Genomic DNA, 27,011 nt, shown 5'->3' with positions numbered 1-27,011 from the left:
CATGCGTTCCTGTGTGTCTCTTTGTTGGATTCTACAGAACATTAGGCAGAAATTTTGTTGATGTCTATTGATGTGTGAATATTTTCACAGAACTTGTCAACCCATTAACTAAATGGTACCAGCTGGAAGTTATGTGGGAATGTACTTTGCAACAGTGTGCACATTTTCTGAGCTTGCGGGTTAGATTAGTGACGGGACACATTTAAATTGGGAAGTGCTCCACTTATAATGTGCTACCCGTCAGCTGAATGCCACAGGAGGAAGATGGCTCAATCAACTGAAGACCTTTTACGCCTAGCAGAGGTCAATCAATAATCTTGAACGCTAAATCTAAGTGACTACTGGAGATGCCATTTGATATTCCTCTTTTTTTTCAAACCTGTATGTTGCCACATTTATTCTTTACTTGTCAGTCACATGGTTTTCCTCCTGGTCAGGATTAACCTCATTTTTTTCTTGGGTTGTGTTATGTAACCTGAGATACTCTTCCAAATAGAGCTCATTTTCTGGGTTAATGTGTACATGTATCAGCTATAGGAAATAACACATACTGTCAAGGCACTCACTTGGGACATCAACGAGAGATCTACACCGACTGTAACTTCTCTTTCCAGTCACCTGACAACCCTCTGCACCTGCTTTGCCCATCTCTATCGGTTAATGATGGATTCCTTTTTACTTGATTTTGGTTCAAATTGCATTCTCCCTGTCACACAACAGCCTAGATACGACCCAAGATGCATATCAGGATCCCCCCCCATGGAGGTCCCGACATACTAAACTCATTGGGAAGTGCCCGGTAAGTTTGAATTTAGACAGGCAATTGCCCTGCCCCCCAGCACCTGCGGAAAAAGTCTTTGGAGACTTTGAACAATTCCATGAGACTTAGATGGATGGTTACCTCGGAAATGTGAGGTAGGAAAATCCTAATCTAACTCTCAGTTTTAATTCTAGTCTAACCGACCTCCCCAATCACTCACACTGGTCCCTCCCCCCCGAATCCCCTCGACTTCCCGACTACTCCCTGACCCTCCAACTACTCCGACCCAACCTGACTTACTCCCAATCGGGCCTGACAACCCCCAACACCTGACTGCACCATGACCCGACCTGACTCGTCCCCCACCCCAAGCCGACCTGACAAGCCTTCAACCTGACTACCCCTCCCAATCTAACCTGCGCCCCACCCACCTACTACCTTACCCATCTACTATTGTATCCAACTACCACCTGATCCACCTCCCACACTACTAACCTACTAGCCTATCCACCTCTCACCCTACTCACCAACCCCCACTCAGCTACCCGACCCACTTATCACCAGGCCCACTTCCCACCCAACACACCTCTCACTCTACTCATCTTACACTCCACTCACCTGCCACCCTGCTCATCTAAGACCTGCCACCATACCTAACTACTGCCCTACCTACCTGCCGCCCTCCCACTGCACTCACCTACCCACCCTACCCACTTACCCACTTACCTTACCCACTTACTCACCCTACCATACTATCCATTCTCTTATTCATCCACTCACCCATTCACCCATCATTCAAAGATCTATCGATCACTTTGGTCTGGATTTCCCTTCTCCCCACTGCAGATTGAATCTTGGGGACGACCAGGCATCCAGCAATAGTGAAGTCATCAAGCTTTAATTGCACATGCGCAGATTCCAGAAGTTTCTGTCAGTTTCAGAGCAGTAATGATGATGAATGCTCACAGTTTCATTACGACTGAAAAATGTAGGTTATTGATGAATATGACTGATGGAATCATGCTCCATATCTTCACATCCGCTGCCTGTTTCTGACTGTCTCAGTTTTAAGGAGAAGGGGGGTTCTTTCTGTACTTTTGTTGCTCTGACTCAGAGGCTCAATGCACTGTTAATTCTATTGCACATTTGAGCTAGGTGCTATATTATAACTAAGTCTTCTAACTGCTACCATCCATTGTCCTTTTTCCTCTCAGCCTTTTGATAGGGCTGACTGACAGTTTTTTCTCCAGGATTGACTGCCATGTTGAAAATTCGGAGTTGGTTGCGAAGGCAATGAGTGAACACTGTTTTCTGCCCATGTTGGAAAATATTAACCAGAGGTTTAGGTGCTTAATAGATGCATTGATCCAATGAATTGCTAATCACTCTGCATTTCCATACCGGGATATCATCTGTGGCCGTGGAGTTGGGAATCTGTTGGTTATCATGGATGGGACTTTCCGTGCCTCCCGCTGCACATGTGCAGTTCAGGATGGAATCCAAAAAATGCTGTCAGTGATTCTGCAGTTCTCCAGAGGATGCGCTGTTGAGGTCTCATTTAGAAATGACTGAACTGATGAAAATTTCCACTCTTATTCTCTTACACTCATTGTTAAAACCCATTCTTGAATGAGGTGTAACTAGGATTTTAGCAACATACTGAGTTCATTTTTACTGCTAAACAGCCTCGCAGCCTAAAAAGAAAACCTACGTCAGGGGTTCGGCGAGAATGGGACTGGAAGATACCACCCCAAGAACCGCCAGAAAGTACAGGCCCATGAGTGGTAACGTCATGGATATGGTTATGAAGCTTTCTTCTGTTGAGTTTATTGGGTGCATTCTTTTATAACAGCTTTGTAATTCTATGGTAAAGGAAAAATTGATTACTTTTAGCTCTGAAGAAGAATCATACGCACTCGAGATGTTAACTCTGTTCTCTCCACAGGTGCTGCCAGACCTGCTGGGTTTTTCCAGCATTTTCTGTTTCTATTTCAGGTTACCCGCATCCACAGAACTTTGCTTTTATTTTGATTTTAACTCTGCCTTCCTGGCAGGAATGGAATAGTAACTGAGTCAAAATATCTGTGATGAACTTACTACACCTTTTCCGCTCTGCTGCTACTCAAGCTTGCATACAAGTTCAAGATCAGGGGCAGGAGATTTAGGGGGTTTGCCCAGAGAGTGGTGATGGTGAGGAATGCACTGCCTCACAGAGTGGTAGAGGCGGGTTGCCTCACATCCTTTAAAAAGTGCCTGGATGTGTATTGGCATGTCATAACATTCAAGGCTGTGGACCAAGTGCTGGAAAATGGAATAAGGTAGGCAGGTCAGGTGTTCTTCATGTGTCGGTGCAGATTCAATGGACTGAAGGGCCACTTCTGTGCTGCATTATTCTGAGATTCTGTGATACATTTAGACCTGAATTATGAACCGCATCAACACATGTAAATTTGCATTCTACTGTGTACATATGACACCACTGCCTATTTTAGGACAACTGAGCAAAGCATGTGCCGTGTTCAGTTTTTCAGGCCTATCTTCCTCCTGACTAGATTGGCCAAATGTAATGCAGCAGGATGCCTGATTAGGGCCTGCAGCTCACTGGCAGCATTATGGAGGGAGACAGAGAACCTAGTGGAATAGTGGAACGACAACAATCTGTCCCTCAATGTCAGCAAAACTAAAGAGCTGGTCATTAACTTCAGGAAGCAAAGCACTGTACACACCCCTGTTCACCATTCACTCTTACAACTTCTTCCATCAGGCAGGATATACAAAAGTCTGAGATCACGCACTAACAGATTCAAAAACAGCTTCCTCCCCACTGTTACCAGACTCCTAAACGACCCTCTTATGCACCGATGAACTTATGGACTGATCTGATCTCTTCACACACCTTCACTCAATACCTGTGTCTATGTATTTGGGCACGGTAGCAAGTGGCTAGCATTGTTGCCTCACAGCGCCAGGGTCCCAGGTTCGATTCCTGGCTTGGGTAACTGTCTGTGTGGAGTCTGCACGTTCTCCCCGTGTCAGCGTGGTTTTCCTCCAGGTGTTCTAGTTTCCTCCCACAAGTCCTGAAAGACGTGCTGTTCGGTAATTTGAACATTCTGAATTCTCCCTCTGTGTACCCGAACAGGTGCCGGAATGTGGCGACTGGGGGCTTTTCACAGTAACTTCATTGCAATGTTAATGTAAGCCTACTTGTGACAATAAAGATTATTATTATTACATTGTATATTTTATGTTTGCCCTATTATGTATTTTCTTTTCATGTACAGAATGATGGGCGTCATTCTCCGACCCCCCGCCGGGTCGGAGAATGGCCGTTGGCCGCCATGAATCCCGCCCCCGCCGAAGTCTCCGGTACCGGAGATTGGGCGGGGGCGGGAATCGGGCCGCGCCGGTTGGCGGGACCCCCCGCTCAATTCTCTGGCCCGGATGGGCCGAAGTCCCGCCCAGAAATTGCCTGTCCCGCCGGCGTAAATCAAAGCTGGTATTTACCGGCGGGACAGGCTCCGGGGTCCTGGGGGGGGCGCGGGGCGATCTGACCCCGGGGGGGTGCCCCCACGGTGGACTGGCCCGCGATCAGGGCCCACCGATCCGCGGGAGGGCCTGTGCCGTGGGGGCACTCTTTCCCTTCCACCTCCGCAACGGCCTCCACCATGGCGGAGGCGGAAGAGACTCTCCCCACTGCGCATGCGCGGGAAACTGTCGGCGGCCGCAGATGCTCCCGCGCATGTGCCGCATTTCCACGCCAGCTGGCGGGGCACCAAACGCCATTTCCGCCAGCTGGCGGGGCAACAAACACCATTTCCGCCAGCTGGCGAGGCGGAAATCCCTCCGGCGCCAGCCTAGCCCCTCAATGTTGGGGCTCGGCCCCCAAAAATGCGGAGCATTCCGCACCTTTGGGCCGGCGCGATGCCCGTGTGATTGGCGCCGTTTTTGGCGCCAGTCGGCGGACATCGCGCCGTTGGGGGAGAATTTCGCCCGATTTGTTTGAGCTGCACGCAAACAATATTTTTCACTGTACCTCGGTTCAGTCCAATCCAATCCAATCCAATAATGATGACTGGCCCTCCAAATGCTGCAAACTCTTCCCCCTACCCCGCCAGTAGGATTGGCAACCAGAAAATGCAATCAGTGAGCCTATTCCCCAAGAGTTCAAATCTGCAATTCTATCTTCATTAGTGCACTTACTACCTCAGTACACAAAGTGACCAGAGAAAGTCTGACCGTATGGAAGGTCTTAATAGGATGGTGGCCCTAAATGTTTTTGTGAGTTCTGCTGGAAAACAACAAATAAAGATCAGGACCTTCCAATTCCAGATGGATTAAAGGTCCTCATGAAAATTACCCTTCACCATTAATATTTTGCACTTCATCCTTTCCTTGATTAATGTAAAACATGGCCTAATTCAGATTGATTTGTAAAACATGGGACGGAATTCTCTGTTCCAGCGGCTAAGTGCGGAGCCAATGGAGAATCCGCGGGTGGATCACGACGGGAAAATCGGCGCAAACCCCTCACTCATTCCGGTACCGGTGAGGGGCTAGCACGGTGCCGTGTGACCTACCCGCGGATTGCATGGAAAACGGCAGGAGAATTGCTGGGCCGCGGGTCGAGCATTCACATGGCTGATGGCCTGCACTGGTCGCGCTGGATCCCTAACCCGCCCACCCCGACCCCACAGCCCACCCCACTTCCCCATCCCTAGCAGAAGCCCCCCTGGCCAGCGGCACAGATCCCAGACGAGTGTGGCGGCGCTGGTCACTGTCGTGGCACAGCCAGCACGTCGTGGCCCGCACCGGGAACTCGGCCCATTGGATGCGGAGCATCGTGGGTGGGCGGCTGAAGACACGCCAACGGCCTTGCGACTGCGCGCAGTATGCGTCCCGATGATGCCAATTTGGAAAGGGCGATGCATAACGTCAAACCGGCGCCTGGCCCGGATCCGGCGTCGGAAGCCATTATCCGCCCAACCATCGGTCCCAATTTTGGCGTCGGGCTACAGAGAATTCTGTCCATGTTTTAATTCAGATTGGCTTGTAAAACATGGCCTAATTCAGATTGACTTGTAAATCATGGCCTAATTCAGATTGATTTTTAAACCAGTGCCTAATTCAGATTGATGTGTAAACCAGGGTCTAATTCAAATTGACTTGCAAACCGGGATCTAATTCAGATTGACTTGTAAACATGGCCTAATTTAGATTGACTTGTAAAACATGGCTTAATGCAGATTGACTTGTAAATCATGGTCTATTTAGATTGGCTTGCGATAGAGATGGAAAGGAACTGAAAGGGAGATGAGAGCAGATTAAGCATATGGAATTAGTACTGCTACTATTGCAGATAAATACCAAGATGGACTGATTTGATCAAATGGCCCATTTCCATGTTGGAATTTCCATGTAATAAGAGCATAAGAACTTAATATAATACATAATGAAAATGTCTTTTGCACTTGATTTTGTTGGCACAAATTCCAGACGAGATAATTATTATTGCAGGTCGTGTTACCTTTCATTAGTTTGCTTCTTGCCCTAACCCATCAAACCCGCAGAGATGGGAAGAGAAAAGATTGGTGAAGACAAATGTGGGTCCCTTACAGTCAGTAACAAGGAAATATATAATGGGGAACAGGGAAAAGACTGGCCAAATAAATAATACTTTGTTTCTGTCTTCACAAAGGAGGAAACAAATAACATACCAGAAATGTTGGGAAATACAAGACTCAGTGAGAGGGAGGAATTGAAGGAAATCAGTATCAGAAGGGAGATAGTGAATGCGGTTCAGCGACCCCGTTGAGCCCGGTGCAAATCGGGCGCTACGCCGGGCCCATCGGGAGTCACCTGACTCGGTACCCCTGGCGCGATCTGGATCTCGCCCTCACTGAGCCTAATGGTAGTACTTAATAAATACTTGAGGAAGTGGCACTGGAAATAATGATTACATAGGTGGTCATCTTCCAAGGCTCTATTCGACTCTGGAACAGTTCCTACAAATTGGAGGGTAACTAATGTGGCCCCACTATTTAAAAAGGGAGGTAGAGGGAAAACAGGGAAATAAAGGGACATAACGTTAAAGACCAACTGTTCACTGGCATGGCATCACAAAGTAAAAAACGGTATTGTAAAGCCAAAACAGAGTTTTAATTTATAAAAATTGCCGCTCATCGTAACTCGAACATCGTAAAGTTGAGGACTGCCTGTACTTCAATGAAAGCCAATGTTTTATGCTGGTCTTGGCAAACACCTAAGCTGAGAAAGTCCCTTTACTAGTTTAGCAACACCAAATCAATATTGAATTTCCTTTATTCTGTCATATCACTACTTATTGTAATATATATATGCACACAAATTCCTGAGAGAAATACAAGCAAGACCCATGCACCATGACGAATGTCAAAAACTCTAAACACCACGAGAGTGAACTATCTGAATATGTGAAATTTGAGGAGCAGATATAGGCCTGATTAAAGTCATCTCTATTTGCAATGGGAAAAATAACAAACACAGACATTACACGATAAGGAAACAGGCTGTCTAAGTGCAAATACCACTGGGAACTTACAAAATCTTTCAACTAAGAAACAAAAGCAATGATTCTCATTAGGTTCAAGAAGAGAGAGAAAAAAGTCAAACAAAACCTTGGACTAATTAACCAAGGCGTGACTGCTGAACAAAATGGAGGGAGGAAAAAACTCTGAGCTTAAAATTGTTTTAAAAATTCTCAAAGCGGAGACTCAAAACCCACAAAATGGCATGCTCCTGTACAGGGTGAGAAGGCACCAGAGGGAATTAGATGAGATGGCCACTTCACCCCACTGAGTAAGAAGTCTTACAACACCAAGTTAAAGTCCACCAGGTTTATTTGGAATCACTAGCTTTCAGTTTGCAGTTTCTTCACTCACCTAATGAAGGAGCTGCGCTCCGAAAGCTAGTGATTCTCAATAAACCTGTTTGACTTTAACCTGGTGTAAGACTTCTTACAGTGCCCACCCAGTCCAATGGCAGCATCGCCACATCATGGCTATCCCACTGAGAGAAAGATCTAATATGGGAACAAAGATGAAGGAAGAGATTAGGAATGAAAACGTAACAACAATGTGAGGACAGCACATGGAACAAGAAAATCCTGTAGTCATTATAAATTTTAACTCAGAAAGAACATGTCCAATGGCGATTCACAGGGCTGTTAGAGTCGCTGAGGCAGTGTTGAGAAATTAAGGGCGGGGTTTTATGGCCCCTCCCACCAGTGGAATCTTCCAGTCCCGCCGAAGCTCGTGGATATTTGAATGGCTTGCCCCAACCGTGACAAAGCCCAAAAATTCTATCCCAAGGAACAGTGGCCAAAAGTTTAGATCAAGAAGAAAACTTTAAGAAGGGAGGTGAAAAGAGGTGGGAGCTAGAGGAAGAACTTTCAGAGATTGGGTTTGAGAATTCTGAAGGAAAACTGTCAATTGAGAGACAAGGGGAGAGGGAAGGAGACAGGAATTAGATGACTGAGCAGTAAAGAACATAAGAACTAGAAGCAGGAGTAGGCCATCTGGCCCCTCGAGCCTGCTCCACCATTCAATGAGATCATGGCTGATCTTTTGTGGACTCAGCTCCACTTTCCGGGCCGAACACCATAACCCTTAATCCCTTTATTCTTCAAAAAACTATCTATCTTTATCTTAAAAACATTTAATGAAGGAGCCTCTACTGCTTCACTAGGCAAGGAATTCCATAGATTCACAACCCTTTGGGTGAAGAAGTTCCTCCTAAACTCAGTCCTAAATCTACTTCCCCTTATTTTGAGCCTATGCCCCCTAGTTCTGCTTTCACCCGCCAGTGGAAACAACCTGCCCGCATCTATCCTATCTATTCCCTTCATAATTTTAGATGTTTCTATAAGATCCCCCCTCATCCTTCTAAATTGCAATGAGTACAGTCCCAGTCTACTCACACTCTCCTCGTAATCCAACCCCTTCAGCTCTGGGATTAGCCGAGTGAATCTCCTCTGCACACCCTCCAGTGCCAGTACATCCTTTCTCAAGTAAGGAGACCAAAACTGAACAAAATACTCCAGGTGTGGCCTCACTAACACCTTATACAATTGCAGCAGAACCGCCCTAGTCTTAAACTCCATCCCTCTAGCAATGAAGGACAAAATTCCATTCGCCTTCTTAATCACCTGTTGGACCTGTAAACCAACTTTTAGCGACTCATGCACTAGCACACCCAGGTCTCTCTGCACAGCAGCATGTTTCAATATTTTATCATTGAAATAATAATCCCTTTTGCTGTTATTCCTACCAAAATGGATAACCTCACATTTGTCAACATTGTATTCCATCTTCCAGACCCTAGCCCATTCACTTAGCCTATCAAAATCCCTCTGCAGACTTCCAGTATCCTCTGCACTTTTTGCTTTACCACTTATCTTAGTGTCGTCTGCAAACTTGGACACATTGCCCTTGGTCCCCAACTCCAAATCATCTATGTAAATTGTGAACAGTTGTGGGCCCAACACTGATCCCTGAGGGACACCACTAGCTACTGATTGCCAACCAGAGAAACACCCATTAATCCCCACTCTTTGCTTTCTATTAATTAATCAATCCTCTATCCATGCTACTACTTTCCCCTTAATGCCATGCATCTTTATCTTATGCAGCAACCTTTTGTGTGGCACCTTGTCAAAGGCTTTCTGGAAATCCAGATATACCACATCCATTGGCTCCCTGTTATCTACCGCACTGGTAATGTCCTCAAAAAGTTAGTTAGGCACGACCTGCCCTTTATGAACCCATGCTGCGTCTGCCCAATGGGACAATTTCCATCCAGATGCCTCGCTATTTCTTCCTTGATGATAGATTCCAGCATCTTCCCTACTACCGAAGTTAAGCTCACTGGCCTATAATTACCCGCTTTCTGTCTACCTCCTTTTTTAAACAGTGGTGTCACGTTTGCTAATTTCCAATCCACCGGGACCACCACAGAGTCTGGTGAATTTTGGTAAATTATCACTAGCGCATTTGAAATTTCCCTAGCCATCTCTTTTAGCACTCTGGGATGCATTCCATCAGGGCCAGGAGACTTGTCTACCTTTAGCCCCATTAGCTTGCCCATCACTACCTCCTTGGTGATAACAATCCTCTCAAGGTCCTCACCTGTCATAGCCTCATTTCCATCAGTCACTGGCATGTTATTTGTGTCTTCCACTGTGAAGACCGACCCCAAAAACCTGTTCAGTTCCTCAGCCATTTCCTCATCTCCCATTATTAAATCTCCCTTCTCATCCTCTAAAGGACCAATATTTACCTTAGCCACTCTTTTTTGTTTTACATATTTGTAGAAACTTTTACTATCTGTTTTTTTATTCTGAGCAAGTTTACTCTCATAATCTATCTTACTCTTCTTTGTAGCTTTTTTAGTAGCTTTCTGTTGCCCCCTAAAGATTTCCCAGTCCTCTAGTCTCCCACTAATCTTTGCTATTTTGTATGCCTTTTCCTTCAATTTGATACTCTCCCTTATTTCCTTAGATATCCAAGGTCGATTTTCCCTCTTTCTACCGTCCTTCCTTTTTGTTTGTATAAACCTTTGCTGAGCACTGTGAAAAATCGCTTGGAAAGTTCTCCACTGTTCTTCAACTGTTTCACCATAAAGTCTTTGCTCCCAGTCTACCTTAGTTAGTTCTTCTCTCATCCCATTGTAATCTCCGTTGTTTAAGAACAAAACACTAGTGTTTGATTTTACCTTCTCACCCTCCATCTGTATTTTAAATTCCACCATATTGTGATCGCTCCTTCTGAGAGGATCCCTAACTATGAGATCCTGAATCAATCCTGTCTCATTACAAAGGGCCAGATCTAGGACCGCTTGTTTCCTCGTAGGTTCCATTACATACTGTTGTACGAAACTATTGCGGATACATTCTATAGACTCCTCCTCAAGGCTGCCTTGGCCGACCTGGTTAAACCAATCGACATGTAGATTAAAATCCCTCATGATAACTGCTGTACCATTTTTACATGTATCAGTTATTTCTTTGTTTATTGCCTGCCCCACCGTAATGTTACTATTTGGTGGCCTATAGGCTACTCCTATCAGTGACTTTTTCGCCTTACTATTCCTGATTTCCACCCAAATGGATTCAACCTTATCCTCCATAGCACCGATGTCATCCCTTACTGTTGCCCGGATGTCATCCTTGAATAACAGAGCTACACCACCTCCCTTACCATCCACTCTGTCCTTCCGAATAGTTTGATACCCTTGGATACTTAACTCCCAGTCGTGACCATCCTTTAACCATGTTTCAGTAATGGCCACTAAATCATATTCATTCACGATGACTTGTCTACCACGATGAGTGTAGAGCTGAAGGAGGTCTCAAAGAAGGCGGAGCACGAGGAGGATAAAGGACAAAGATGAGGAGAACAGGAATTAGGAACCTTGCTGTTTTCCCCTCTCTTTTCCAGAGCACATTTTTAGCATATCCTCTTGCCAACTTGCCAAGTCAGCAAAAACAGACACCTTCTCATGAAAGATCTAAAGCAGATTTTTGTCTTATGCTTATAACATTGCACAGCTGAAGCATAGTTCAGAAACTGAGATGCCGATGAACCCACATCCATAATTCAGGCCTCCTTATTTTCAATCCATTCACTGAAATTATCTAAAAATCAGTTGCGTTGCCTTATAGGCGTGTAATTCTCCATACATACATGTATTCCAGTTATGTTATCTTCCCTATCCAAATGTTAAGGATTAAAATCTAGCCTGTAGGTTATTGTCTCAATAGCAAGCTTTGAAAATAATAGCAACACAACCAATAATGAGTACAGCAGCAAATTCAGGTTCGTGAAAAGGGAAACAGCGGTGGCAGTGACAAGTCTGTGGAGATCGATGACAGAGTTAGATAGAAACATAAAAGATGGGAGCAGAGGTAGGCCATTTGGCCCTCATGTATGCGCTGCCATTTATTATAATCATAGCGAATCATCGAACTCCGTTCCTGTTCCAGCTTTCTCCCCCATACCCTTTGAGCCCTTTAGCCCCAAGAGCGATGTGTAATGCCTCCTTGAAAACATGCAATGCTTTAGCCCCAACTGCTTTATGTTGTGGCGAATTCCACAGGCTCACCACTCTCTGGGTGAAGACATTTCTCCTCATCTCAGTCCTAAATATCTAGCCCGTATCCTTTATTACGAACCCAGACCAGACCCCAGCAGTTGCTGGGATACTGGACCGAAACCCCAATATTTTATTTTAATTTTGTAAGACTGTGGGATTTGTAAGTTTGTGCAACAACGCAGTCGCCAACGCACGTTCCCTCACAAATCAACTGTGTCCTCAGTCTGAACATTGGCGGCAAATAAAAGCTTCATGAAGCACGGAAGATGGGCAACTCCAAATCCTATATCAGCAGATATCACTGAATTTCACAGTTCTAGGCCTTTCCTTCCAAATAATAGCAGAACTAGTTCTTACTTCCAAGATCCACCTTCTCTCACATCATTGGGTTGGATTGCAAACAGCAGGAGTTGGGCAAATTCCTGGCCGCCCCCGCCCCCTTCCCGAGCATCAAGAGGAACTACCTGAAAGGAGGACATTTTCACTGTGGTGGAGGGGGCGGGACATGGTTCTGGGGCGTGGTGCTGGATTTGGGGCTGAAGTGGGGTCAGCCAAACCGGGAGAAAGTTTGGAGGCAGTCCCAGGGGCTGCCGGGTGCAGAGGCGGGCTGTTTAAATTACCCATTTCGGTGCTCTGGGAAATTTGTCTCAGTTATAAGAAAAATAGAAATTCCCTCCAGCTCTTGTCCCTTTCACCTCCCAAAAATTTTCCATGCCCCATTCATGTGATCCCATCCCCCCTCCATGCACTCCAACAGCCTCTAAATCCTATTATCTCCCCCATGAATACATAATGAGGCTTGGGTGAAAGCCGAGAAATCCATTAGCCTGTTGAAACTCCTGAGCCCCTGGGAAAATATTGCTTGATTAGCAGCTCGGGTTATCATGGGCGTCATTCTCCGACCCCCCAGCGGGTTGGAGAATGGCCGTTGGCCGCCATGAATCCCGCCCCCGCCCCCGCCGAAGTCTCCGGTACCGGACATTCGGCGGGAGCGGGAATCGGGCTGCGCCGGTTGGCGGGCCCCCCCGCTCAATTCTCCGGCCCGGATGGCCAAAGTCCCGCCAAGAAATTGCCTGTCCCGCCGGCGTAAATTAAAGTAGGTATTTACCGGCGGGACAAGGCGGCGTGGGTGGGCTCCGGGGTCCTGGAAGGGCGCGGGGCGATCTGACCCCGGGTGGTGCACCCACGGTGGCCTGGCCCGCGATCGGGGCCCACCGATCCGCGGGCGGGCCTGTGCCGTGGGGGCACTCTTTCCCTTCCACCACCGCCGCGGTCTCCACCATGGCGGAGGCGGAAGTGACTCTCCCCACTGCGCATGCGCGGGAAACTGTCAGCGGCCGCTGACGCTCCCGCGTATGCGCCGCCCGGAGATGTCAATTCCGCGCCATCTGGCGGAGCAACAAATGCCATTTCCGCCAGCTGGCGGGGCGGAAATCCCTCCGGCGCCGGCCTAGCCCCTCAATGTTGGGGCTCGGCCCCCAAAGGTGCGGAGCATTCCGCACCTTTGGGGCGGCGCGATGCCCGTCTGATTGGCGCCGTTCTGGGCGCCAGTCGGCGGACATCGCGCCGTTGGGGGAGAATATCGCCCCTGATCTATGTTGTCAATTTCACAATGTTGATTTACATAAGGTAAAGAGGTTTCAAGTGCGTGCAGCTTCATCTATTGCTTAAAAACTTTGGACAAGTGACACTTGTCCAAAAAGGGAATTTTTAAAAGAAAGTTGAAATTATCAATGAATGACTGTTTTTTAAAGTCTTTTTTTTAACAGATCCTATTTCCACTATAGGATGCATGTCTTCCACACAGTGTACATAAAATGGCATGGACGTGGGCCGTAGGGGGTGGCTGGAGGGGAAATACCATAGCATGGGGAAATGTGGAGCTCCTTTTTAACTTACCTTGCCCTCATGCAGATTATGTCTCATGACAGCTCTGAGATCCTATGACCCATAGCTGGTCTAACCCCATGAAAATTGCAGAGGTCCAGGACATGCCCGCAATGGAGATGTCCGAGTCAGGAGAGCAGGGTTTGGGCTCCCAACCTGAACTGGTTTGCTCCTTTAAAAGACACTCGCAAATCTTTAAAATTCCGGGAATGGGGTCAGGAATCCCAGAATCAGGGGCGAAATTCTCCCGAAATGGCGCGATGTCCGCCGACTGGCGCCCAAAACGGCGCCAATCAGACGGGCATCGTGCCGCCCCAAAGGTGCGGAATGCTCCGCATCTTTGGGGGCCGAGCCCCAACATTGAGGGGCTAGGCCGACGCCGGAGGAATTTCCGCCCCGCCAGCTGGCGCGGAAATGACATGTCGGGGCGGCGCATGCGCGGGAGCGTCAGTGGCCGCTGACAGTTTCCCACACATGCGCAGTGGAGGGAGTCTCTTCCGCCTCCGCCATGGTGGAGACCGTGGCGGAGGCGGAAGGGAAAGAGTGCCCCCACGGCACAGGCCCGCCCGCTGATCGGTGGGCCCCGATCGTGGGCCAGGCCACCGTGGGGGCACCCCCCAGGGCCAGATCGCCCTGCGCCCCCCCCTCAGGACCCCGGAGCCCGCCCACGCCGCCTTGTCCTGCCGGTAAATAGGTGCTTTAATTTACGCCGGCGGGACAGGCAATTTATCGGCGGGACTTCGGCCCATCCGGGCCAGAGAATCGAGCGGGGGGGCCCGTCAACCGGCACGGCGCGATTCCCGCCCCCGCCGAATCTCTGGTGCCGGAGACTTCGGCAACCGGCGGGGGCGGGATTCACAGCAGCCCCCGGCGATTCTCCGACCAGGCGGGGGGTCGGAGAATGACGCCCCTGGTCCCAAACGCTATTTTGTTTGAAGTCTCATGAGTAATCCTGACTTGGCGAAAATCCAGTCCTAAATGTTCCTTTTGGTCCTTTGCAGCACAAACTTTACTGCTATCTCTGACCATCCTATTCCCCCATTTGCAGAGAACAGAAATGGTGAAGGATCCTTCTGAGCCCCCGATAGTTCATACCTCTCTTCCATCCAAAACAAATCTCGTGTTGCAATTCATTGGCAACAATGAACCATACCAGCCTTTTGCATACCTTGCATAGCAACTGCTGCACGAATGCCTAAGACTATGGGCAATGAACATTGGTTCCGTGTTGGAAGAACGTTATCTTCTACGTTTTCTTTTTATTTATTCATGGGATATGGGTGGTGCTGGCTGGACCATTATTTATTGCCCATCACTAATTACCCTTGAAAAAGTGGTAATGAGCTGCCTTCTTGAACCACTGCAATCCATGTAGTGCGGTTACACCCACATTGCTTTTTGGGAGGGAGTTCCAGAATAATGACCCAGCAACAGTGAATGAACAACAATGTATTTGGTGTGTCATTTGGGAACTTGAAGGTGGTGGTGTTCCCAAGTATATGTTGCCCTTGTCCTTCTAGATGGTAGATGTCATGGGTTTGGAAAGTGTTTTTGAAGAAGCCTTGGTGGCTTGCTGCAGTACACATTGCTTCCATTGTGCAATGGTGATGGAGGGAGTGAATCTTAAATGTGGTGGATAAGTGCCAATCAAGCCATTTGCTTTGTCCTGGATGGTGCCAAGCGTCTTCTGTGTTATTGGAGTTGCACTCATTAAGGCAAGTGGAGAGTATTCCACCATACTCCTGAATTGTGCCTTGTAGATTGTGGACACGCCTTAGGGAGTCAAGAGGTGAGTTACTCACCACAGAATTCCTAGCCTCTGATGTGCTCTTGTGGGCACAGTATTTATTTGGCTAGTTCAGTTCAGTTTCTGGTCAGTTGTCACACCCCAGGATGTTGATTGTGGGGATTCCGTGATGTTATTTGGTAGAGTGTTGAACAAATACTTCATACCCATCTTAATAATAATATAATATTTGCTTATTGTCACAAGTAGGCTTCAATGTAGTTACTGTGAAAAGCCCCTAGTTGCCACATTCCAGCGCCTGTTCGGGGAGGCCGGTACGGGAATTGAAGCCGCGCTGCTGGCCTTGTTTGCATTACAAGCCAGCTGTTTAGTCCACTGTGCTAAATCAGCCCCTTGGTCTTCACCCAACAGAATGGGGAGGTAGGTATAGAACGCGGAGGGTGGCGACTGTGAGGTGCTTGAGCAAATTGCCATAGGGAGTGACAAGGTATTGGAGGTTTTGCCATGCTTAAAAGTGAACAAATCCCAAGTTCCAGATTAATTGTGTCCCAGGATACAGTGGGAAAAGAGGGAGGATATTGCAGGGCTCTGACCCAAATTTTTAATTCCTTTCTTGCCACAGGATAGGTTCCAGAGGAGTGGAAAACAGCTAATGTGATCCCACTATTTAATAAAGGTTGCAGAGATAAGCCAATGAGTCTCATGTCAGCGGTAGGGAAACTATTGGAGAAAATTCTGAAGGAGAGAATCTATCTCCATTTAGAGAGGAAAGATTTGATCAGGAATTTCCATGGTTTTGTCAGAGGGAGGTTATACCTAGCAAAATTGATTGAATTTTTGGAGCATGTGACCAGGTGTGTAGATGAGGGTAGTGCAGTTGATGCAGTTTACATGGATTTAAGCAAAGCCTTTGACAAGGTCCCACATGGGAGACTTAGAAAGAAGGCAAATGCACATGGAATACAGGGGGCGGGATTCTCCGCTCCCGCGCCGGTTGGGAGAATCGCCTGGGTCGCCGGATTTTCCCGCGAGGCCGGTCTGACGCCCTCCCGCGATTCTCCCAAGCGGCGAGAACGGCCCCATCGAGTTCCGCGCGGCGCAGGCCGGAGAATCGCCCGAGACACCCAAAATGGCGATTCTCTGGCACCCCTGCTATTCTCAGGCCCGGATGGGCCTAGCGGCCAGGCCAAAACGGCGGGTTCCCCCCGGCACTGTCCACACCTGGTCACTGCCAGCGGGAACAGCGCGGGAACGCTGGGGGGGGTGGCCTGCGGGGGGGCAGGGGGGATCCTGCACCGGGGGGAGGCCTCAAGTGGGATCTGGCCCACGATCGGTGCCCACCGATTGTCGGGCCGTCCTCTCTGAAGGAGGACCTCCTTTCTTCCGCAGCCCCGCAAGATCCGTCTGACATCTTCTTGCGGGGCGGACTCGGAGAGGATGGCAACCACGCATGCGTGGTTTGGCGCCGGCCAACTCGCGCATGCGTGGGGGACGCCAGTTATGCGGCGCCGGCCGCGTCATGTATGCGGCGCCGCCTTTACGTGGAGAAAAGGCTTGCCGCGTGTAAATGACGCAGCCCCGCTCCTAGCCCATTATCAGGCCCTGAATTGGTCAGGATAGGGGCCGTTTTGCGCCGTCATGAACCTCGACAGCGTTCACGACGGCTTGGGCACTTTGGCGCGGGAGCGGAGAATCGTGCCCAGGGTAACTTGATAAGATGGATTCAAAATTGGCTTAGTTGTAGGAGATGGAGGGTGATGACAGATGGCTGCTTTAGTGACTGGAAGCCAGTGTCCAGTGGCGTACACAGGGATCTGTACTGGGTTCCCTACTATTCATCATTTATATAAATGACTATGTGGGGGTAGGACCAGTAGGTTTGCGGATAATACAAAGATTGACCGGGAGGTTAACAGTGAGGTTGAGTGTCTCGGGTTACAGGAAGATGTAGACGGGATGGTAAAATGGGCAGAAAAATGTCAGATGGAATTTAACCCTGAAAAATGTGAGATGATACACTTTGACAAGGAAGTATTCAATGAATGGTCTGACACTGGGAAGTTCCAAAGAACAAAGGGTCCTTGGTGTGTTTATAGAAAGATCTCTGAAGGCGGAAGGGCAGGTTAATAGGGTGGTGAGAAAGGCATATGTACACTTGCCTTTATCAATCACGGCATAGATTACAAAAGCACAGAGTCATGTTGGAGTTGTATCGAACTTTGGTGAGGCCACAGCTGGAGTACTATGTGCAATTCTGGTCACCACATTATAGGAAGGATGTGATTTCACTGGAGGGGATGCAGAGATGTCATAGATTATCATAGAATTTACAGTGCAGAAGGAGGCCATTCGGCCCATCGAGTCTTCACCGGCACTTGGAAAGAGCATCCTACCTAAGCCCACACCTCCACCCTACCCCTGTACCCAGAAAGCCCACCTAACCTTTTTTGGACACGAAGAGAAATTTAGCATGGCCAATCCACCTCACCTAGATCATAGAATTTACAGTGCAGAAGGAGGCTATTCGGCCCATCGAATCTGCACCGGCCCTTGGAAAGAGCACCCCACCTAAGGTCATAGCCCCACCCTATCCCTGTAACCCAGGAACCCCACCCAACCAAACCTTTTTTTGGACACAAAGGGCAATTTAGCATGGCCATCCACCTAACCTGCATATTTTTGGACTGTGGGAGGAAACCGGAGCACTTGGAGGAAACCTACGCAGACACGCGGAGAACATGCAGACTCCACACAGACAGTGACCCAAGCCGGGAATCAAACCTGGGACTCTGGAGCTGTGAAACAACTGTGCTAACCACTGTGCTAACGTGACTGGGATGGAACATTTCTGTTATGAAGAGAGGTTGGATTGGCTTGTGTTGTTTTCACTGGAGCTGAGAAGACTGAGGGGCAACCTGATCGAGGTGTACAAGATTATGAGGAGCATGGCCAGGGTGGATAGGGAGCAGCTGTTCCCCTTATTTGAAGGGTCAGTTAACAATAGACACAAGTTCAAGGTGAGTGGCAGGAGGTTTAAGGGGGATTTGAGAACGAGCTACTTTACCCAGAAGGTGGTGATGGTCTGGGATGCACTGCCTGGGAGGGTTGTCTCGCATCCTTTAAAAAGTACCTGGATGAGCACTTGGCACATCATAACATGCTGGGCTATGGGCCAAGTGCTGGCAAATGGGATTAGGTAGGCTGGTCATGGGTATTTCATGCATCGGTACAGACTCGATGAGCCAAAGGGCCTCTTCTGCATTGTATTATTCTGTGTAATGCCATCAAATATCAAGGAGAGATAGGTCCTCTCTTGTTCGAGATGGTCATTGCCTGGCACAAATTCTATCTATCACTTGTCAGCCCAAACCTGAATGCTGTCCAGGTCTTACTGCATACAGGCACTGACACTTTAGTATCTGATGAGTTGCTAATGGTGCTGAACATTGGCCAATCGTCAGTGAACATCCGCAGTTCTGACCATATGTTGGAGGAAAGGCAGCTGAAGATGATTGTGTCGTGGACACTATGCTGAGGAAATGTTTATTTTTAAATTCATTTACGGGATGTGGGTGTCGCTGGTTAGGCCAGCATTTATTGCCCATCACTAGTTGCCCTTCAGAAGGCGGTGGTGAGTTGCCTTCTTGAACCGATGCAGTCCCTGAGGTGTAGGTACATCCACTGTGGTGTTAGGGAGGGAGTTCCAGGATTTTGCCCCAGCGACAGTGAAGGAGCGGCAAAATATTTCCAAAACAGGATGGTGAGTGACTTGGAGGGGAACGTCCAAGTGGTGGGGTTCCCAGGTATCTGCTGCTCTTGTCCTTCTAGATGGTAGTGGTCGTGGGTTTGGAAAGTGCTGTCACGGGACTGAGTCAATTGACCTCCAAAATGGGGGGAATAAAAATCAAAACATCTTTCTGTTCGCAGATAGGTGGTGAGAGGAGAAATTAGGGCTGTTTAAATTAAACCCCTTCCTGTCCGTAACATGTAGAAAATCAGACATTGTCCATTTGAAGGATGGACCAGTCTGGAGGGACAGAATAGCCACACACTTGCTTCTATTTCCTATGTGCCTCTGTTCACTGCACCAGATGTCGGGCTGTGGAAAAGTGCTAACAAGCATATTACTCCAACAATGTGTTTCTGCCTATATCAAAGGTAGGTTTCTGATTCCTAGTCGTAAGTGGGTTAAAAAAAATTGGCATCTGTAAGATTTTTCTTTAATCCTGTAACTTAAAAATGCACTGTCAAAATTGAATTATGATTCTGGAGAAAGTTTTGATCATCTGAAACCTATCTATTTCTTGTTGATCCCTGCAGTAAATCTGAAAAGCAGAAGGTGTTTTAATTGAACTTATTGTAATGTCCTTGGTTAAAACATCATCTTTAATTATGTAATTAAGTTCAATCCATCCTTTGCTTTTCGCAGCTGTAAACGACCCCACCTCTGACTGAACAGTAGCTACCAGAAGGTACTCTGCTGTTGTAGTTTGTTGAGTTGGTGACTGAAGCCAAGGTTCTCTCCTGAGCTTCATTCCCCATTTAACGCTGATGCCTCTCATTTCTTGACACACCGGTTTCTCTTGAAATATAGCAGCCATGGCTATCTGCCAAATCCTGGTTTTAGCTGTCAGGGTTTCGGGCATATATTTATGACTGAGAAGTAACTTGTGAACTATTGAATGTATAATTTGCATTGTTGCCCGCAGATAAATGGTTGTAAAGGAGGCCTTTCTGAGCCGGTAACCAGAGGACACACATTTAAGGTGAGTGCCAAAAGGATCAGAGGCAATATGAGGAACCATTTTTTTTCTAAGCAGCAAGTTGCGATCTGAAATTCACTGCTTGAAAAGAGGAAGTAGATTCAAGAGTGATTTTCAAAAGGCAATTGAATAAATGCTCGAAGGGGAAAGATTCCAGGGCTATGGGGAGAGAGTCTGCGAGTGGGACTAATTAGATAGCTCAATCTAGCATAGGCACAATGGGCCAAATAGCTTCTTTCTGTTGTTTATTATTCTACGATTCTATTATTGTGCTTCACTCGCTTCCTTAATTGTACTTCCTTTACAATGAAGAGAGGCAAAGGACTCTATTAATTGAATTCTGAATTATTGACCCAAATATTAACTGGACAGGGATTTGGGAACACGGCGTTGGGTGATGATAGTGAGGGAGGTCAGATGTTGGGCAGGACCTAACAGGGGCAATGGAGAGCCATCTGGAGAGGCAGGGAAAACTCTGCCTCATCTCCTATGGGAAGGCTCATTGAATAAAGAGCCACTCAGGTGCTTAACTGGACTGCAGTGGGATGGAAGATCCTCCCACAGAGAGCTGCTGGCTGAACTGAAGACAGAACAACAGCGCCACTGGAGAAGGAGCGGCTGCTGCCAATATGACATTCAGCCAATGCAAAGTATCATCGCTGCATCTCAGGCCATAGGTGAAGGATGATTGGAGGGGTCTTGTGGGGCAGGATCTCAGGGAATAGGCGTTGGCAGAAAGCGTGGAGGGGGGCTGTTGGTTTTCAGTGGGTCCCCCATTTCCTGATGGCAGGTCCATCGATCAGGATCTGAATGTCTTTGAACGAGACCCCCCCCCCCCCCCCCCAACCCCTATCCACTGGAGCCCTCAAGCAAGCCCGCATGGGATTGCATGCTGCGATCCTAGCATGGTAAGCCCCCTGCACATTGCTAGGTGAATAACAGTCATGGAGAGCGGAGCCCTTAAGAGGACATTAATTGCCCCCTTAAGGGCCTCAGTATTGTAAAATGCTCCTAGATTTAATTCAGAATTAAATTTAATGACCTAACTAGGTCACAAAAGATGATGGAATTTAAGGACAGCTGATGGAATTCAAATTCAATTCCTAAATCTGGAATATACAGTTAATCTCAATAATGGTGACTGTGAAACTATCATAAAGTATTGTTAAAAACCCATCTGGTTCACTAATGACCTATAAGGAGGGTATCTGCCATCCTTATCCATTCTGGTCTCCATGTGACTCCAGGCGCACACCAATGTGCTTGACTCTTAACTGCCAACAATTGTTTCTCATTCCTAGTTGCCCTTAAATGGAGCAGCTTGCTGAGCCATTTCAGAGAATCACATGTGGACCATACCAGGTAAGGCTGGTCTTCCCCAAAGATAGCTTTTAATGACAATAAATAGTTGTCCTGGTCACTATTACTGAGACTAGCTTTTAATTCCAGATTTGCCATGAGGGACCTTGTCAAAGGCTTTACTTTATGTAGACAACATCCACTGTCCTTCCTTCATCAATCATCTTTGTCACTTCCTCACAAAACTCGATCAAGTTAGTGAGACACGATCTCCCCTTCACAAAACCATGCTATGTATTGCTAATAAGTTCATTTGTTTACAAATATGAGTAAATTCTGTCCTTAAGAATCCTCTCCAATAATTTCCCTACCACTGACAAAAGGCTCACCGGCCTATATTTCTTGAATTATCTGTGCTCCCCTTCTTAAACAATTAACAACATTGGCTATTCTCTAGTCCACTGGGAGCTTACTTGTAGCTAGTGAGGATACAAAGAATTATGTCAAGGCCCCAGCAATTTCCTCCCTTGCCTCCCTCAATATTCTGGGGTAGATACCATCTAGTCCTGGGAACTTATCTACCTTAATGCTTTTAACTACAGCACTTAATATTTTAAGTATCTATATTCTATTATATTTATAGATATTACTTAATACTTCAACATTGAAGCAGATTCAGGAGTAACTACAAAAATGGCAATGGATGTAGAGCGTGGAAGCTTATGATAAAAATGTGAGCAGATGGGAGGGAACATGCTGGGTTGAATATAAAATTGACTCAGTACTAGGAAGCAGAGGAGGCAATGGCCATAATGGTATTGTCACAGGCTGAGTAATGCAGAGGCCAGGGTTAATGCTCTGGGGATCTGGGTTTGAATCCTGCCACAGTGGATGGTGAAATTTGAACCCAATAAAACCTGGAATAAATCATTGTCATAAAAATGCATCTGACTAACTCAACTCCTGATCCACAGCAAGATGGTAGAATCTGAAATGAATGAGCAGGGAAGTTAAAGAAAAGATAAAAGAGGATGTTTATTCGGTTGTTAGCAGGGAAGAGAGGTTGTAAATGATATTCCCCTTGGAACAGAGACGTATAAGAGGTGACCTAATGTGAGCTTTCAAGACAATAATAGATGTTGATAGTGTAGATGGAGAAAAACTGTTCTCTCTGGTGAGTGTGTCATAAGCAAATGTCATAGATTGGAACAACTTATATTTACGTAGTACCTTTAAGGTAATGAAGTCTCCCAAAGCGCTTTTGCAAGAACATTATAAAACAAAGTATGACACCAAGTCTTACAAGGAATATTAGGTAGGGGGCTGTATCAGCTCAGTTAGTTGGACAGCGAGGTTCGTGAGCAAGGCCAACAGCACGGGTTCAATTTCCGTACCAGCTGAGGTTATTCATGAAGGCCCCGACTTCTTAACCTTGCCTCTCACCTGATGTATGGTGATCCTCAGGTTAAAACACCACCAGTCAGTTCTCTCCCTCGAAGGGGAAAGCAGCCTATGGTCATCTGGGACAATAGCAATTTTACTTACTGACTTGATTAAGCCAGATGTCCAAAAGCTTAGTCAAAGAAGTAGTCAGGCGCGACAAGGCCACTGAATCGTGCCCGTTATTTTCAATCGTATTCCCTGAGGATAGTTTGATGATAACTCTCTGAAATAGAGCTATTTAGGGATGCATGGTAAAACCTATTTAATAATCCTAATTGACCAAAATATGCGCTACATTTAACAGGTTCTAAGATAGATTTCTAAGTGAGGCATCTTATCATTATAAATAAACCAACTATTCTTGTTATCCTGTGACTGAAAACACCATGTTAAAGGTTTTGATATGGAACAGAAATGTAACAGTGTTATACAGCTCTGTTATTGCTTTAGCTGTTGAAGAGTTGACTGCAAGTAAGGCAAGATTAAAGCTTGAAACAGGAGGAAAGATAAATGAAAAGTTTTGAAGTCTGTCTGAACTAATTATAACTAGTTAATTGACACAGCTATTGCTTTGGCTTCCTGCCATATTGGTGCTACAACTGCCCAAATAGGATTTGAAATGAATGGTGCGATATACCAGCCACGAGCACGACATGGCCGGTAGATGCTGGGAGAAGCCTCCCGCGGGCATCCCAGCAGCCAGTACCTCGCGAGATCTACCCAGAACTCGCGAGGCAGCGTGAACAGGACCCTGCCCACAATGGGCATGAAGAAGCCACGCGTGCCTAAGTAGGTTTTAAACCTACTAAGGCATACTCACCGGGGGATCTCCTAGCCTCCTCAGTGAGTCCCTTGCTGGGTGCCATTCAGGACTAGTCCTCACAAACGTGGACCAGGTGGAACGGCATCCGCGGGGTGTCTCCCTGGCCACCTGAGGCCTCCGGGTGCTCAGGAACAGTGCATGGTGTCCCCCTGGCTCTGGAATGTGAGCACCTTGGCTCTGTTACACTGACACCTTGGCACTGCCACCCTGGCACTGCCAAGGTGCCCAGTTGGCACTGCAAAGCTGGCAGGAGCACTGAGAGGGTGACAGCATAGCAGTGTTGGGGTTCCCACATGCCTGTGTGGCACTACCAAGGGTCACGGCCTGAAGGGGGCCATGTCCATGAAAGGGGTTTGGAGGGGGTATGAAAGGTGGGGGGGGGGGGTGCAGGGGGTATGAAGGGACCTCTGGACATATGGGGGAGTGAAGGGTGGTGGTCTTGGATGGGGGGGGCTGAAAGGTTGGGTGGGAAGGCGTGAAAGGAGGGGGCTTCAATGACCCCATTGCGGGGTCTCAGCACTTGGGGATGTGTGGGTTAATGCCCATATTTGTGGGGGGTGACATTGCCCACATAGAGGGGGTTTGGGGGGCCCGCAAGCTCACTTAGAGATTGGGGCACCCTTTCAAATTGGTGGCCCGACCTCTGAGGAGAAGGTCTGGCCAGTGTGCTCAGTGAGTTATGTGGGTTAAAGCATTGAGGAACTCCCCAGGGCCCAAAACAGTGACAAAGTGTGGTTAGATAGCAGTGGGGACTCGCCGACAGAGCCTGTGGGAAACTCCCGAAACCTTTCCATTAGATCGTGCCCAAAGAGTCTAAAAGTGGTCAACAGGTGCACCAGCTGATTAAACGAGATGGCTTGCATTAGTAAAGCAGAAACATTATAGTAAGTTTGCAATTATAATACAATGAAGCACATTTTAGCAGCAAAAGACAATCCCTGATCAGACTAACTGAGCTACTGATCTATTGCCTACTTTCCACTTCACACTCTAACAAATGCGAAACAAGTTGTGGCTAGAAATCCTTGAATTTTTAATTAAGTTCACATTCTATAAAGTGATACCTCAATTTTATATTTTCCTAGTCTCATAATTCAAATTTCACAATGGTAAAGTGAAAGACCTATTGATGTAATCTCTTCTAAAAATTATAACAAACCTCATTATGAAGTGTGTAAACTGATGAAGAAATTTATTTTCATTAATGTTCTAAATGCCAAAAAATTGCTTCATACCTTTTCATACATTTCAAAAAATACAAAAAGCTAATTAAAAACAAATCTTGTTAATAGTTTGTTAATTATTGGCTAACGTCCAGAATATTTTACACTTCTTTTTTCATAGAAACAATTGGTACTTTCCTTAATTTAAATATAATTGAAAAGGTTTTCAATTATCCTTTAATCAAATCAACTCTCGATTTATGGACAGAAGTGTTGCAGCTAGATTTTCTTCCATGTGCTAAATAACTAATTATTTTACAGAGCTGTTATTATGAACAAATCTTTCTTTACCTATATAGACACAGGATCGTCTACCACCAAGTTTCAACAGGCCACACTATTGAAGCAGGGTGCTTGTTTTCCGAAGGATGAAGGCGGACTTTACGAAGGCATTTCTGAAAGTCCACCCTTATACTTTGGAGTAGGAAGTCTCATGGCACAGTGGGTAGCACTCCTGCCTCTGCGCCAGAAGTTTGATGGCCAAGGAAGGTGCATTCATAATGCAGTTAAACAGATTGAGTGTGTCAACCTGCAAATCCTTCCCAACATGCCAATGGCTGGGGGTAAAAGTGGATAATCACACTTGACGTGGAGTGATGCACCTCAAGAAATAAGCTGCTGATGACAGAATAGATTTATTGTCACGTGTACCGAGGTACAGTGAATAGTATTCTTCCTGCGTACAGTCCAGGCAGATCGTTCCATGCATGAAATAAACAAAGGATATACGATAAATACACAACTTAAATGCATAGATGTAGACGTCGGATGAAGCATACGGAGTATAGTGTTATAACTGAAAAGAAGATGCATAGAGAGATTAGTTCAATCCAAAAGAGGGTCATCCAGGTGTCTGGTAACAGCAGGGAGGAAGCTGTTTTTGAATCCGTTAGTGCCTGTTCTCAGACTTTGGTATCTGCTGCCCGATGGAAGAGGTTGGAAGAGAGAATAACCCAGGTGGGAGAGGTCTTTGATTATGCTGTCCACTTTCTTAGGCAGTGAGAGGTGTAGCCAGAGTTAATGGATGGGAAGCGAGTTCACATAATGGACTGGGCTGCGTTCACGACTCTCTATAGTTTCTTACGGTCTTTGGCAGGGAAGTTGCCATACCAGGCTGTGATTCAGCCAGATAGGATGCTTTCTATGGTGCAGCTGTAAAAATTGATAAGAGTCAATGTGGACATGCCAAATTTCCTTAGTTTCCAGAGGAAGTAAAAGTGCTGTTGTGCCTATACATTGTTGTGACCAGGGACATGTTTGGGGAATTATTAGTTATGGCAATAGACAAAAGTTTGCTGTTGTGCACCACTAGGTACAGAAAGAGAATTGGAATTGGAATACTTTGCAGTCACTGAAGGCCTTTAGACCTTAAGCCTGACTTTGCTTTAGGGAATGGCAGTCGGAAGTAAAATACAGACCGTGTTCACACATCTTCTTTGGGGGACAAATCTATACTCTTGAGCATGAGAAGGCTGATTGTGAGGGTGTCTCACTTTGGTACAGTGTGTGCTGGAGCGCTCACACTCAGCAGCTGCCTTCTGCTATCTGCACATAATATGTAAGAAATTCCAACTGTCACACGTTAAAGGTGCTTCCCTAAAGTCACCCATGGACAACATATTTGTATGTTTGAGTATGTACCTTCTTACATGTTGAGTGAAAAATTCAATTAATGATAAAAATCAGTCAAAGATTTTTACTTCAAAAAGAACTAGGTTAGTATATTTGACTCGATCGCTCTGGAAGTTACCGAAGAAAAGCTACGCACACACATACACAAGTACACACACAAAGATTCCTTAAAACTTAAGATAAAATGAGACTTATGAATGTAATTCAAGATTAGTCCAAATTTGGTGCAGGCCTGGAATGTTTTGAAGTTGAGATGTTGCGCAGTCTGAGATGAGGTTATAGGGTTGCCTCTGCAGTTGCATCGGCT

General features: G+C 46.7%; 1 long non-coding RNA gene across 1 annotated transcript in view; it reads left to right on the top strand.

Annotated features, from left to right (window-relative positions):
• The window catches only part of LOC140387175 (uncharacterized), a 169,073-nt gene that overhangs the window by 105,164 nt on the left and 36,898 nt on the right, over nucleotides 1-27,011 (top strand). The window contains exon 2 of the long non-coding RNA XR_011933765.1: nucleotides 20,231-20,287. This is a non-coding gene — a long non-coding RNA (uncharacterized lncRNA). The remainder of the gene's footprint in view (nucleotides 1-20,230; nucleotides 20,288-27,011) is intronic.

Source organism: Scyliorhinus torazame, chromosome 12, assembly GCF_047496885.1.
Source record: "Scyliorhinus torazame isolate Kashiwa2021f chromosome 12, sScyTor2.1, whole genome shotgun sequence".
NCBI lineage: Eukaryota > Metazoa > Chordata > Chondrichthyes > Carcharhiniformes > Scyliorhinidae > Scyliorhinus > Scyliorhinus torazame.
The sequence above is the reverse complement of the archived record's forward strand: the minus strand, read 5'-3'. Positions and strand labels throughout refer to the sequence as shown.